Below are 12,828 nucleotides of genomic sequence, written 5' to 3' on the forward strand. Positions count from 1 at the left end.
TTGTCTTAAAAACGTTGTTGTATTATATAGTTACACGGTTCTTTTTTTATAATCGTTGGTAATGATTCAAACACATTTAAAAACCCTTTAGTGTTAATCATCAACCATGAATGAACTTTCAATATCTGGGCAAAAAGGGATCTCTCGGAAGCATTAAAAACAGCAAAATAACATCAAAATTGCAAACTTGGTTTGATTGAGTCAGTACATAAGGGATCATGAAAAAGTGCGACATCCCTCACGCCTCCTTGCACCGGTGTGAACGCTTCTTAATTTCTTACACTTCAAAGTGCTGGACTCAATGATTGCAAACGACCAGAAAAAGAAAACACTGAAGTGAAGTGAATGCGGGGCAACTTTTTGCGACTGCCATACAGCACTTGACACATGCTGTTGTGGTGAATAAATATCTAGAAAAAATATCTAGATCCCTTTTATGCATTAAAAACAGCAAAATTACATGTAAAATGTAAAAGTACTGTAACAATTTCTTACTCTTATTTCTAACCAATATTTAATATTGAAAATTATTATTACCTGGGTAAACAGTCACAATAAGTGCATCACATTGAATGTATGCGAGTCTGCAAAAACACTGAATATATCACAGTGTCCGGTTAGGACCATCGCGACACTATCACAAATAACAACGGTAATGCGATGGTAAAAGTTAGAAGGGAAATGATAATAAAAAGTCGATAGTACGATGATAAAATGTCGAAATAAAGGAATCACGATGGTTGTAACTCGATTTAATTTGGTGTTTTCACCATAGTACTTTCGACTTTTTCACCATCGTAGTACCGTTATTTCGATTTTATAGGAAACATACTTTTACATAAAAAGGTTCATGTTTAAAAAGAAAAACAAGCTTTAAAGTGAACTGAGTGTGTTCTTGTGAATTAATAGGAACTAAAGTACAGAACTAATTGGGGGATAATCCAACATTAGTACATTGATATAGAACCAATTGAATAAAGGACTTGCTCAAGTGATTACTTCCCAATTGCTATAGTCGAGTGCTTTATTATTGAAACTGACCTTATTTGTATAACCACTTCTCGTACATCAACTTTTGTGGTAAGTTATTTTCTTTTCAATTTTTTTTCTTTCTTTTTTTTTATGGGGGGGGGGGGGGGCGTGTTTGGTTTTACAACACACCAACATATTTTGGCAACTTTCCATACAGTGATGCTTTTTGTAATACTTTTCGTCAATCAATATTTATATAATGTTGATAAAATATCAGTTATTTAAACACTCATAATAAATATTTAACAATTTTTAATAAATCATTTCATTTAGTCATCATTTATATTACATAGTAAAGGATATAAATCTTTATTTACGATTTTATCTACTATTGTATACATTTTATATGTCGTTGCACTAAATGCACTAAGGAGGCGCTTTCTGGCATTTATAATGTGTGCTTAAACCTTGCTATTTGAACTGAAAATAAGTTAATTTATTTACAATTGATATCAATTAATTGTAGTTTCAGTAATTATCTAATCTGTTGCCAGATTTGAATATGTATTTTTCCAATAAAAAGAAAACGGTTCTGTTAAGCAAAATATGGTATCCTTTTTTTCTCGCGAACATTGAAATTTTCTCATGAACCTTTCCCGCATTAATCATTTTCATAAAGAAAAATGATATTATGGGAGTATTCAGAAATGTTAAAAATAAAATTATTTTTCCTGTGTATGCAAAAGGACCCAATGCATTGAAACATAATCGACTTATTAAAATTCCTATAAGACATAACTATCAATATGGATAAAAATCAAGAAATATGTCAAAGGGTGTACATTTGTATTTGGGAATATTTATGTTTCTTATTAATGTTACGCATTGGGTAAAACCTAACACAGTTGACTGCCAGAGACATTAACCGAACACGTACGGAAGCATTGTTAAACCTTTATTATAACGTTTAAACAAAGCTTCATTGTTAGTTTTACAATATTGGCAGGTAGATGTTTTTGCTAATTGTGTTTTGTCTATATTGTACAAATATTTGAAATCTTATTTAGGTTATGCTCCGTATATAAATCTTTACGCTTGCAGGTGTGGTCTAACAAAACAAAGAGATGTCATAAATAGAGATAGGAAAACATACATGAAATACACCTAAAAAAAAGTGAAAGAAAATTTGAAATGTGTAACAAAAAGGGACATTGAGGATGAATTCATTTTCCTCTTTTGATGTGATATGTATAAAAAAAGGAAGAAAATATTCGAAGACAAATTATGTGAGACTAAAAATGCAAATCTTATACAGCTATTGACATCTAATGATAAAGACACTATAGATACATTGTAATATGTGTACGTTATATATTTTATATGTAGTTATATCTATATTATTTAGACAATATGGTTTAAATGCTAATATTTTCAATATGTGAATATAGTCATATTTTTTACGTAGTAACATGATGATATGTGTTTATAGAATAAGGTAAAAGTGTCTCATTTCTTAAATGAAAAAACTATAAGATATGTTTCATTTTATTTATAAAACTTTCAACATCTTCAAATAAATACAAATCGAAATAAAATATTGTTCAGGGGAAAACAATTGTTCACTAATTTACACGATTAAATATCGCAATTAAACTTAAAATCAACAAAAATATGAGTTTGCTATTTGTATACGATAAAGTCTATTTCATTGATTGAGCTTCAAAAACAGTATCCTTATTTTGGCGATACTTTAAAAATTGATAATTTAGGAAATGAATGTATAGAAAAAAAATTAGCATTACTATAATATATGAGACTGTAGTTAATGTTGATTTTGCTTCTTGTCGTGATCGTTAAGTTAGCAAACTTAAATTCTTAAAAATGCCTTAAAATCTATAATTCTTTTTGGCTCATTTATAACATTTATTTTATAAGTTATTACATCTTGAAAAGAGTTTACTTAATACCGCTCCTAAAATACATTATACGTAAAACATTTTTCATGAGAAAAGATTATACAAAAAAATCTGTGCAATTATCGGCAATCCTTTTATCCCCGTGAGACAAGATTTCATTTCCTTACAACAAACAGCAATCAACATTTTTTTACTAACTTGATTAAGTACGAGCTTATTTTCTCAGAGCAATAATAATATGACCTTAAAATCGCACACAACATAAAGTTCCCACCGGCAACAACAAATGTGATACAACGGTTAGAAAAGGATAAACATAAGAGGCGTTCAACTTATACAACTTAAATTTTGAGAAAAATCGACAATATACAACAAGTCAATTGTAAAGTTCATTGTGGCAGGAAACACAGTTCTAAATATTAAAAAAATATATTACACAGGCAGATAACTAGTTGCACAGCATTATTCAAGTATATATAACATACATTGAAGGAAATTGTAGTTTGCAACAAAAAACTAACATTGGCCATCTTTATGAAGGTACAGAATACTCCAGAATGTATCCGATTCCTTAGAAATATCACTAACACACAGTGGAATTACTGGCAGTTTTTAAAATGCCCAATTATCTGTCAGTCATGCGTTTAAAATTTTCATAAAATTTCTATGATTTCATAATGCTTTTAGTTGTTTGGCGCAAACTGTCCATGCTTGATTTTCAATTTTTAACGTGCATTCGAAGAGTCACAGATGTATTCAATACTACCAAAATGTATTGTTTCGGGTAATATCCCAAAAATACTCATAATTTTCTACACACACAAAAGGAAAACAAATGCAATGACAGTGAAATATCAAAAATTTTCAGTACCTTCAAAACAACCGTCTGTGTTATTAATAAATTTGACCAGGTTCGATTAGGTACCTTGCCACTTTATGATTAGTATTGTTAGATCACTGTTCGAACGCTTAGAAGTCATACAGTCTTTCTGAGGCGTCCGTAACCGAGTGGCTTCAAATAACTGATCTCAACGCCGCTGTGAATTCAAATTCCGCAAAGGCCTTTTGATTCTTTTATGTAAGGAAAGAGGTATACGGCTGGATTACGGCACGTCGGTGGTTCTACATAGGTCCTAGTTTGTATATAAAATGACACACCTGATGTATCCCAGTAAAACTGTAAAGTTGCCATAGAACCTTTACGTGGCGTTGATACTAAAAACTAAAAATTTCTTTTGCAAAAATACTATCTTAAGAAATATGTTCAGAATATACAAGAACGGTGATTTCAATGCATATAAGGTTTTGTTTCAATTTTATATCTTATCATAAGAGATCGTGACCTTCTAAATTCTATGTCGCTGAACTGAATTTTAAATGCTTATCTTTTCTATTGGCTGAATAACAAATTTAGCCGTTATTCTGCGTCCGAAGAGTTGATGCCTGTGTTAGTTTTTAATTCACCTACATTAAATAACTGAAACCAAACAACAATCGTTCATTTCTGGAAATGTCTATTATGTTGGGCATCAAAGGGTCGTATGACGATTTATGACCAAATTTCTGTGGCTGTGTCTTCCTATTGTTAAATCATTGTAATTTCACCTAGCTTGATAATACCTGTTATTTGTCATTACAGTTTTCACGAATCACTCCTTTGAAGTACTTTTAGTCAATTAATGTTAATTAAATGCTGTCATATCGCATAAGGATGTGAATGTAAATGTACAAGTGTACTCATTCTGAATCTAGTTTGATTATTTGGATGAAGACATTTTCTCACAGATATTCAATGGTTAAAGTGCATAAAGCATCAGCAGCTCGCTCTACCGTTGTAATGAGATATGTATAGAATATGTCATTAAAACAGAAAACGAAAATCATTTAATTGCATCTTTTTATGATATTAAAATTACACTTTTGTAATTGCATGAAAAACAAATAAAAAAATAGAAATGTAAAAGAGAGAAACAACCTGATATTGTTCTATTGATACACATGTTCGAGCAAATTATGTACAAATCCATGCCACGCCAGCTCTACTGTATACAATCGACTGTCCATGATTGTAATGATATTTGCATATCTTCTCTCTTTTTCATTTTTTTCTGCAAAAGAAGATTAAATATACGCAGTAATTCTTTACTCCGTGAAAATTGATATTCAATGTATTTATCCTTAGAAAAGAAAATGACTTACTTATAGTGATGTGTTATTGTTAACATTCCCTAAATGGATCAACGGTTATGTTTGTTATATTACTATCAGCGTTTTAAGCTTACAAAGGTATTTTTTATTAACCATACATTGTCTTTACACTTTCAAGAGTTAAGCAGGCAAATCAACACCAGCAATGAAAGGATTTTTATGCTATATTAAACTTTCTATAATAAATTCAGCAATGATAGCGGTGATCGTATAGTTGATATAACTTCGCGTTGTGGCCGCGACAACCTATGTTCCAATCTTGGTAACGGCATTGATTGTGTCAGTCGCTGTCACGGCACAGCTGCACATATTCTTGTTCAATTTATTTGAAAGTGTAACATCACTTGCGCCGCAAGAAAATATATCAACGTACGTGGCAAAGTTTTACAGCTGCCTCAGTTTTATTTCAAAATGTTCACTTTTCTTTACTGAAGTTTTCTTAATCTGTTCACACGAATATATATATTACGTCGCATGAGTATTGTTAATGACCCAGATGTGCTTTTATGATTTATTGATTAAATAACTCGAGTTTATAGTGCAAAGTTGTCTCCTTATATGCCCGCTTGGAGAAACGACTATGGGTTTTTGTTACATTGTCAGTAAAATCACCTTATAAGTGTCATGTTATAAAGATGGCCTTGATAGTATATTGTTAAGTTTTATCCTGAAATAATGGTCACGGTATTAACTGTGACGTTCACCGTGTCTACACAGTTGAATAAAACATGTTGCATGGTTCACAAACTGTGGCTTTTCTGTTGCATTATCAACGATGGTTAATACGGTTATAGCAAAACAAGACCCATCATCACTTCTATTAAAATATTACACCTCATCATAACAGAAAGAAATAAAGATAGCATTTTTTAGACAGACAAAAAAACATTTGCTCACTTTAATGTCATAAACCCAAGTAATTTTAAACTTTAATCTTGCCTTTAGACCAATTAACAGATTAAGATTTTGTTGGCTTTTCTTTGACCTTTTTTCTGTTCAGAAACAAGTAGGAGCAAATTCCATTATAGTAAAATCAGAAGCATGCCCTATACTCTGTATCTAGACCATGACAATTGACACCAACAGTAGTAATTAAGACTGGAGAATAAAACTTTAATTGTGTCTATTTTCGTGAATAAAGGTATGTAGTTGTTGCACTTATGTATTAATTTGTATGAATTTAACTTTTGTTTTGTACGAACAATATAAACAAATTTGTTCAGCTGTAACAAATCGACTGTCCGTGATTACCATGCAATTAACGTAAAAGTAAGGAATGTGCCATTAACGTAAAAGTTACGCCGAATCTGTGCAACGCTATTCCAAAAACAAAAAAGTAAACAAACCAAAATATTTGATTCAAAATCAAATTTAAAGAAATGAATTTAGCGCATTACTAACGACATTATACTTTAACCAGACCTACAATATTTTTCAGGAATATGTTCACCTTTTTAGATCATTCGTGAGAAAGACAACATGATTACTGTTTTGAATGTGACTTTTGTGTTTCGTCAAATTAATATGTACATTTAACACATTTAAAACTTTTTTTGATATTGTGTATACATAAGACATTTGTCAAACTACAAGTGTCGTATAACAAAAGAAGGAATCTGGTATAACAGGATTTTGCTACTTTAAGTGTGATAACCGCCGTTGCTTCAGTGCTTCATTCACGAATTCGGCATTACCGCGTAAAATGGTCTCAATTAGATTTTATCTGCTAAATTAATTGTAATATGACATGAGTAGATAGGAAAATTGTCTCAAGTACACTGACTATAAAATTCGTAAAGTACTATGTACGTTATTGTATTAAAAGATATCAACGAAACTAAAAATCGTAATGAATACGCTAGTCAGGTCGTCATTTCAAGAATGATCTTGAAAAATAAACATTTTCATGGAAATGTTTTTTGATGAGGTTTAAAGTATAATGTCTCAGCAACCGTTTGCGCTAACTCATTTCTTCCAATTTGGAGTACATTGAAAAATATTGTTTCATTTCTTATGGCAGTGCTCGTTTTAACTACTAAATTGCACACATCTGCTTTACTTCTGCACAATTCAAAAGTTATTTTCACATTCCTGGATATACACGGTGATGATATTAAAAAACAATTTGACAGCAAATATCAATAAGGTCGTTGACTTTAAACCACTCGCCCCTCTTCGCTGTAGGTTTGAAACCCATCAGGGACTTTGGATTAATTCAAGTGAGCAAGCTATTCAGCTGGCTTACAGAACGTCCTTGTTCTACTCAGGTGTCTGTTCGTGTCTGAAATATTGCACGGAAAGCACTTGAGGCCTTCCTTTCACCAGTAAAATTTAAACGTCGCGATATAACCTATAGTGGGTCGGTGTAACGCAAAACCCAATAAAACAAACAAACTTGCCTTGCCTTGCTGAATCCGGAAGAAACTAGCAGTTGCCGCTAGACTAGAGCCAGACCAGCCTGCACATCTTTGCAGTCATACCTGTAGGCTCTTTACTGTTGGCTGACTAACTTAAACATTCTTCTTAGTATTCTCAGAATTTATAATGTTTAAAAATCGAAAATAACGATAATCATTCAATGAGTAATCTATACAAAGAATATTTTGTTGGGGGAAAAAAGAATTATTTTGTCGTCATTTTTAATGTCTAAACTCGCGGTTTCATTTTAGGAAAAATAACTTGTTTTGACCTAGTATCATTTTCACTGCATGTCATTGACTAGAATGAACAGGATTTACACTTTATTCTATTTAATGCATTGAAGGTATGAATTATTAAAAAACAGGTATGAAAAAATCTTAACTGGACCTCTTTGGTATTGTTTTTTCTGCCCCACATCTCAAACTACTCAATCACGATCATCTCACAGCACTTCGGGCGGAAGAGACGTAGGTTTCATTCAAGTGAAAAAAAAACACTATCCAAATAGCTGATGTAAATTCGGTAGTTCTACCCCAGCTGCCTATCTCAAAGGGCCTTTAGATAACTTTGTCTCCAGTAAAATGGAGAAGTTGCCATATGACCTATAAGGTATCGATGAAACTTCAAAATAAAAATATAATCAAGTAAGAATTCAAAACTCATGAGTTTGAATCGTGATCCAAAAATAAGAGAAAACGATTCTATCTATCAAGAACTGTATAGAATGGAATGTGTCATGAAAAACAAAATTACATAATATTATATGATCAATTATCTCGTAGCTGCAAAAAAAAATGCTGCAACGGTCGTACCTTAACATGTTACAAATACAATTTATCTTAACTTTAAATTCAGCATGCTTGTTCAATCATGTTCCATTTCAGAAAATCGAAGGCGGAATGTTTTTAACAAAATAATCAAATATATGCTCTTTTCCTGCTAACAATGCAACGATTTTTTACGCAGACTAATCCCTCGAAGCACTTATTGTTATTTCCATTAGTAGACAATTTACTGGAAAAAAATATCTTTATGATACGTGTCTTTTTCTCGAGTAAGAGAAAACAATTATTTTACCGTTTAATTGTATTTAAGACCAACTCTATTTGAATACATAAATTAAGTAACTAAATTAATATAAACTGCTTATAATGTAAGTTCTTTCAAAGGCATATCTGATTTACTTATGAACAATTAAAAAATATTCGAGTACCGTGAAATGTTTTGATATACTATCCCATAGAAATAAAACACATGAGTTATGAGGATTTTTTTGTATCACAAGCAACTTATGTGATAAAAGTATTGTTATTCTATACGGCACATCATAACCATACATTTTATGAAGACTTTTAAGTATTATAATATAAAAACCTTTTCTGCATGTTGAGGAGTTCAAGTGCCCTCCGACAATACTGACTTATCAATGGCATATGAAATAATTGTTGTCAGTTCAGCGGTGATAGCCGTGATCGTATAGTGGTTAGTACTTCGCGTTGTGGCCGCGACAACCCAGGTTCGAATCCTGGTCACGGCAATGACTGTGACAGTCGCTGTTTCGGGTCAGCTGAACCTTTTTTTTAATTTCACTTTGTTATCTCTTTTAAGGTTCATTATTAACACTGATAATATCTAACTACATTGCGTGTTTTGAATTCCGTCTTGAATGCCAGTGGATAGAGCTATCAATCGTGCTCACACTACTGTAGTGTCCGCTTTTGTCTCGGAAAAATCATAAGTGTAAAAGTTACTATTTGATATAAACAATGTTACTGAAGGAGTCTGAAACGGTCCGTAAATAACAACATAAAGCTGAATGATTGAATATTAGGTAACAAAAATTATAGTTTTTCATGATTTCTCTATTTTGTAAGAAAATAATATTGCTCGAATGGGCGAACATATACAAATTAATTATGCATACAAATTTGTTCAATTATGAAGCTCGATATCAGACCAATATTTTACTGTCACGGCACAGCTGAACGTTTTCTTTTTTAAATTATTTGAAAGTGTAATATAACTGGAGCCCCCAGAAAAAAATATAGCAACGTACGTGGCAACGTTTTACAGCTGCCTCATTTTTTCTAAATATTAAATATTATTCACATTTTTTAATCTGTTCACACGAACAGATGTGTTATTTACGTATCGTGAGTATAACCCGGATGTGCTTTTCTTATTGATTGAATTGCTCGAGTTCATTGCGCGATGTTGTCTCCTTATCAGCACGCCACTTGCAGAAGTGATTTTTGTTTTTTATTACATTGTCAGTAAAGTCACCTAATAAGTGCCATATTATAAAGATAAGAATTATCAGCAATATACATGTAGTTAGTTCAATGGAGATGGCCTTGATAGTATATTGTGTATCGTGAAATACTGGTCATGTCATTAACTGTGATGTTCACAGTGTATACACTGTTGAACAATATACTTTTGTTAGTTCACAAACTTGTGATTTTTATCAACGATTGACATTCACAGCTATTTCCAAACAAGACTCAATATCACTTCTTTTAAAATTGTAATTATTCCTTAACATAACAGAAAGAAGTAAAATAGCATTGATAGACAATGGAAACATTGGCATATCTTTAATGTCATTTACCCAAGTAATTTCAAACTTTAATCTTGCCTTAAGGCTAGTTTGCTTTTACACTGTTGGTCTATTCAGAAACTTGTAGGAGCAAATTTCAATACAGGATAATCAGAAGTGTGCCCTTTGCTCTGAATCTAGGCTAAGACAATTGACACTAGCTCCTTTCATGAACATGTAGTAATTAAAACTAAAGAAAATACTTTAATTGCATCTATTGTAGTGCACTAATGAGTGTAATTGTTGCATTTTTGTACTGAATTGGTCTTTGAATTTTTTTTTTGTACGTACAATATTTTAAACAAAAATCAAATTTGAGCATAGTATATCTTTAAATAAAGTTTATCAGTCGGAGGTGATAGCCGTGATCGTATAGTGGTTAGTACTTCGCGTTGTGGCCGCGACAACCCAGGTTCGAATCCTGGTCACGGCATTGACAGTGACGGTCGATGTCTTGGCACATCTGAATATTTTTTCTTTCAATTTATTTATTTCTTTGGACGTACTTATGGCTTATATTTAACTACATAAAAATGATTTAAATCAAGCCTGTTGATGCCTTTATATTGTACTTTCTAGACAAATATAATTTAATTTATTACCACCTGAAAATATGGCATTGTATACTTAATAATTACAACAGATCAAAAGACACTTTTTTTACCAAAATACATACCAAGCATGTCAAGTGTATTACAAAAATATTTTTACCGTTTGTTTTTCTTTCTTTTTTGTGTTTTAGTACAAAAATATAGATATTCATACTTCGTTGAAAAAAGGTTTTTAAAGTAATTTTATCATTTGTATAAAACGATGTTTTAACGACATAATTTTGCATGGACAAAACGATAAATTCTAAATGGCATATCATTTAAGATGCTTATATGTATCCCTTGCCACTCTAATTATATGGATAGCCTTCTTTTAACTCCGGAAAAAAACAAACATGAAAAGTGTTTCCATAATTTTTTTTAATTTTTGCAGACCGTGATCAGAGAGCACTGGTGACATGGTTTAAATAATTGTAAATAAATGACCCCAAAATGAAAAGCCCTTCAACGTTTAAAACTTTTATTTGGCTAAGCATTATCATCTAAAAGTACATTGTTAATAAAAATTCTCAATAAATAAAATTAACTAGAACTATCACTAAATGTGATTAATAACCCCGTAAGACAGCTTCGGAAATGAGGATGTTACCAGTAACAGAATACTTTGTAAGAGAATTGAAATAGAGTTATGGTTGTGGGCAAATAAAGATAGTTGTGGTTCTTGTATGTTGCATTTCCTTTCAATGTGGTTGGCCATTGATGAAATGGTATTGATTTACTCTGTAATAAGTCCAGAAAGACAAGGAAAAGGAACAAAGGGCAAAACAAATACTGACGATAGAGTTATGGTTATTATACACTGCACTTCCTCTCATTGTGCTTGACCATTGTATGAGGTTGTATTGAATTCTAACAACCAGTTTTCAAGTTATGCACTGGACAAAAAAGTAACAAAGGGCAATAACTGTAATAAGTCCAAATAGAGTCATGGTTCTTGTGCACTATACTTCATCTAACTGCCATTGATCATTGTTTTAAATTTCATTCATTTCCAAGTTTTGCACTGGACAATAAAAATTTTACAAAGGGCAAAAACCTTTAAATTAGTCAAGAAAAGAGTAATGGTTTCTGTGCACTGCACTTCCTCACAATTCTCAATATACTTGACCATTGTATGAAATATTATTGAATTCCAACTAGCAGTTTTCAAGTTATGCCCTGGACAAGAAAAATGCAATGGAAAAGTAACAAAGGGCAATAACTCTATAGTTAGTCTGGAGATATAGTTCTTGTGCACTGCACTTCCTCCTTTTGTGCTTCACCATTGTATGAAGTTGTTTTGAATTCCAACTAGTATGTTTTAAATTATGCTCCGGATAAGAATAAGTATCAAAGGGCAATAATTCTGTAATTTGTCAAAATGAAGTTATGGTTATAGTGCACTGCACTTCCTCTTAATGTGCTTGACAACTGTTTGAAGCTGTACTGAATTCCAACAAGTAGTTTTCAAGTTATGCTCCGGACAAAGAAAAGTAACAAAGGGCAATCACTCTGTAATAAGTCAAGATGGAGTTATGGTTCCTGTGCACTGCACTTCTCAATGTGCTTAACCATTGTATGAAGTTATATTGAATTCCATCCATTAGTTTTCAAGTAATGCTCCGGACAAAAAAGCAATGGAAAAGTAACAGAGGGCAATAACTCTATAACTAGTCAAGATTGAGTTAAGTTATTGTGCACTGCACTTCCCCTTATTATGCTTGACCATTGTATGAAATTGTTTTGAATTCCAACCAGTAGTTTTCAAGTAATGCTCCGGACAAGGAAAAATAACAAAGGGCAGTAACTCTGTAATTAGTCAAGATGAAGTTATGTTTTTTGTGCACTGCATTTCCTCTCAATGTGCTTGACCATTGTGTGAAGTTATATTGAATTCCAACTATTTGTCTTCAAGTTATGGTCCGGACAAAAAAGCAATGGAAAAGTAACAAAGGGCAATTACTGTAATTACTTTAGATAGAGTTATGGTTGTTGTGCACTGCACTTCCCCTTATTGTGCTTGACAATTGTATGAAGTTGTTTTGAATTCCAAGCAGTAGTTTTCAAGTTATGCTCCGGACAAGGAAAATGACCGACCACCGGGTGACTCCAATATACCCCC

At 32.0% G+C, this 12,828-nt stretch overlaps 2 non-coding genes across 2 annotated transcripts; both read left to right on the forward strand.

Annotated features, from left to right (window-relative positions):
- The first annotated feature begins 8,982 nt into the window (after nucleotides 1–8,982).
- Trnah-gug (transfer RNA histidin (anticodon GUG)) lies at nucleotides 8,983–9,054 on the forward strand. The gene has a single exon. It is a non-coding gene; the product is annotated as a tRNA-His (tRNA).
- Nucleotides 9,055–10,477: 1,423 nt separating this feature from the next.
- On the forward strand, nucleotides 10,478–10,549 carry Trnah-gug (transfer RNA histidin (anticodon GUG)). Its single transcript has one exon. It is a non-coding gene; the product is annotated as a tRNA-His (tRNA).
- The last annotated feature ends 2,279 nt before the right edge of the window (nucleotides 10,550–12,828 follow it).

Source organism: Ruditapes philippinarum, unplaced genomic scaffold, assembly GCF_026571515.1.
Source record: "Ruditapes philippinarum isolate M1 unplaced genomic scaffold, ASM2657151v2 ctg3080_1_1_1_1, whole genome shotgun sequence".
Classification (NCBI taxonomy): Eukaryota; Metazoa; Mollusca; class Bivalvia; order Venerida; family Veneridae; genus Ruditapes; species Ruditapes philippinarum.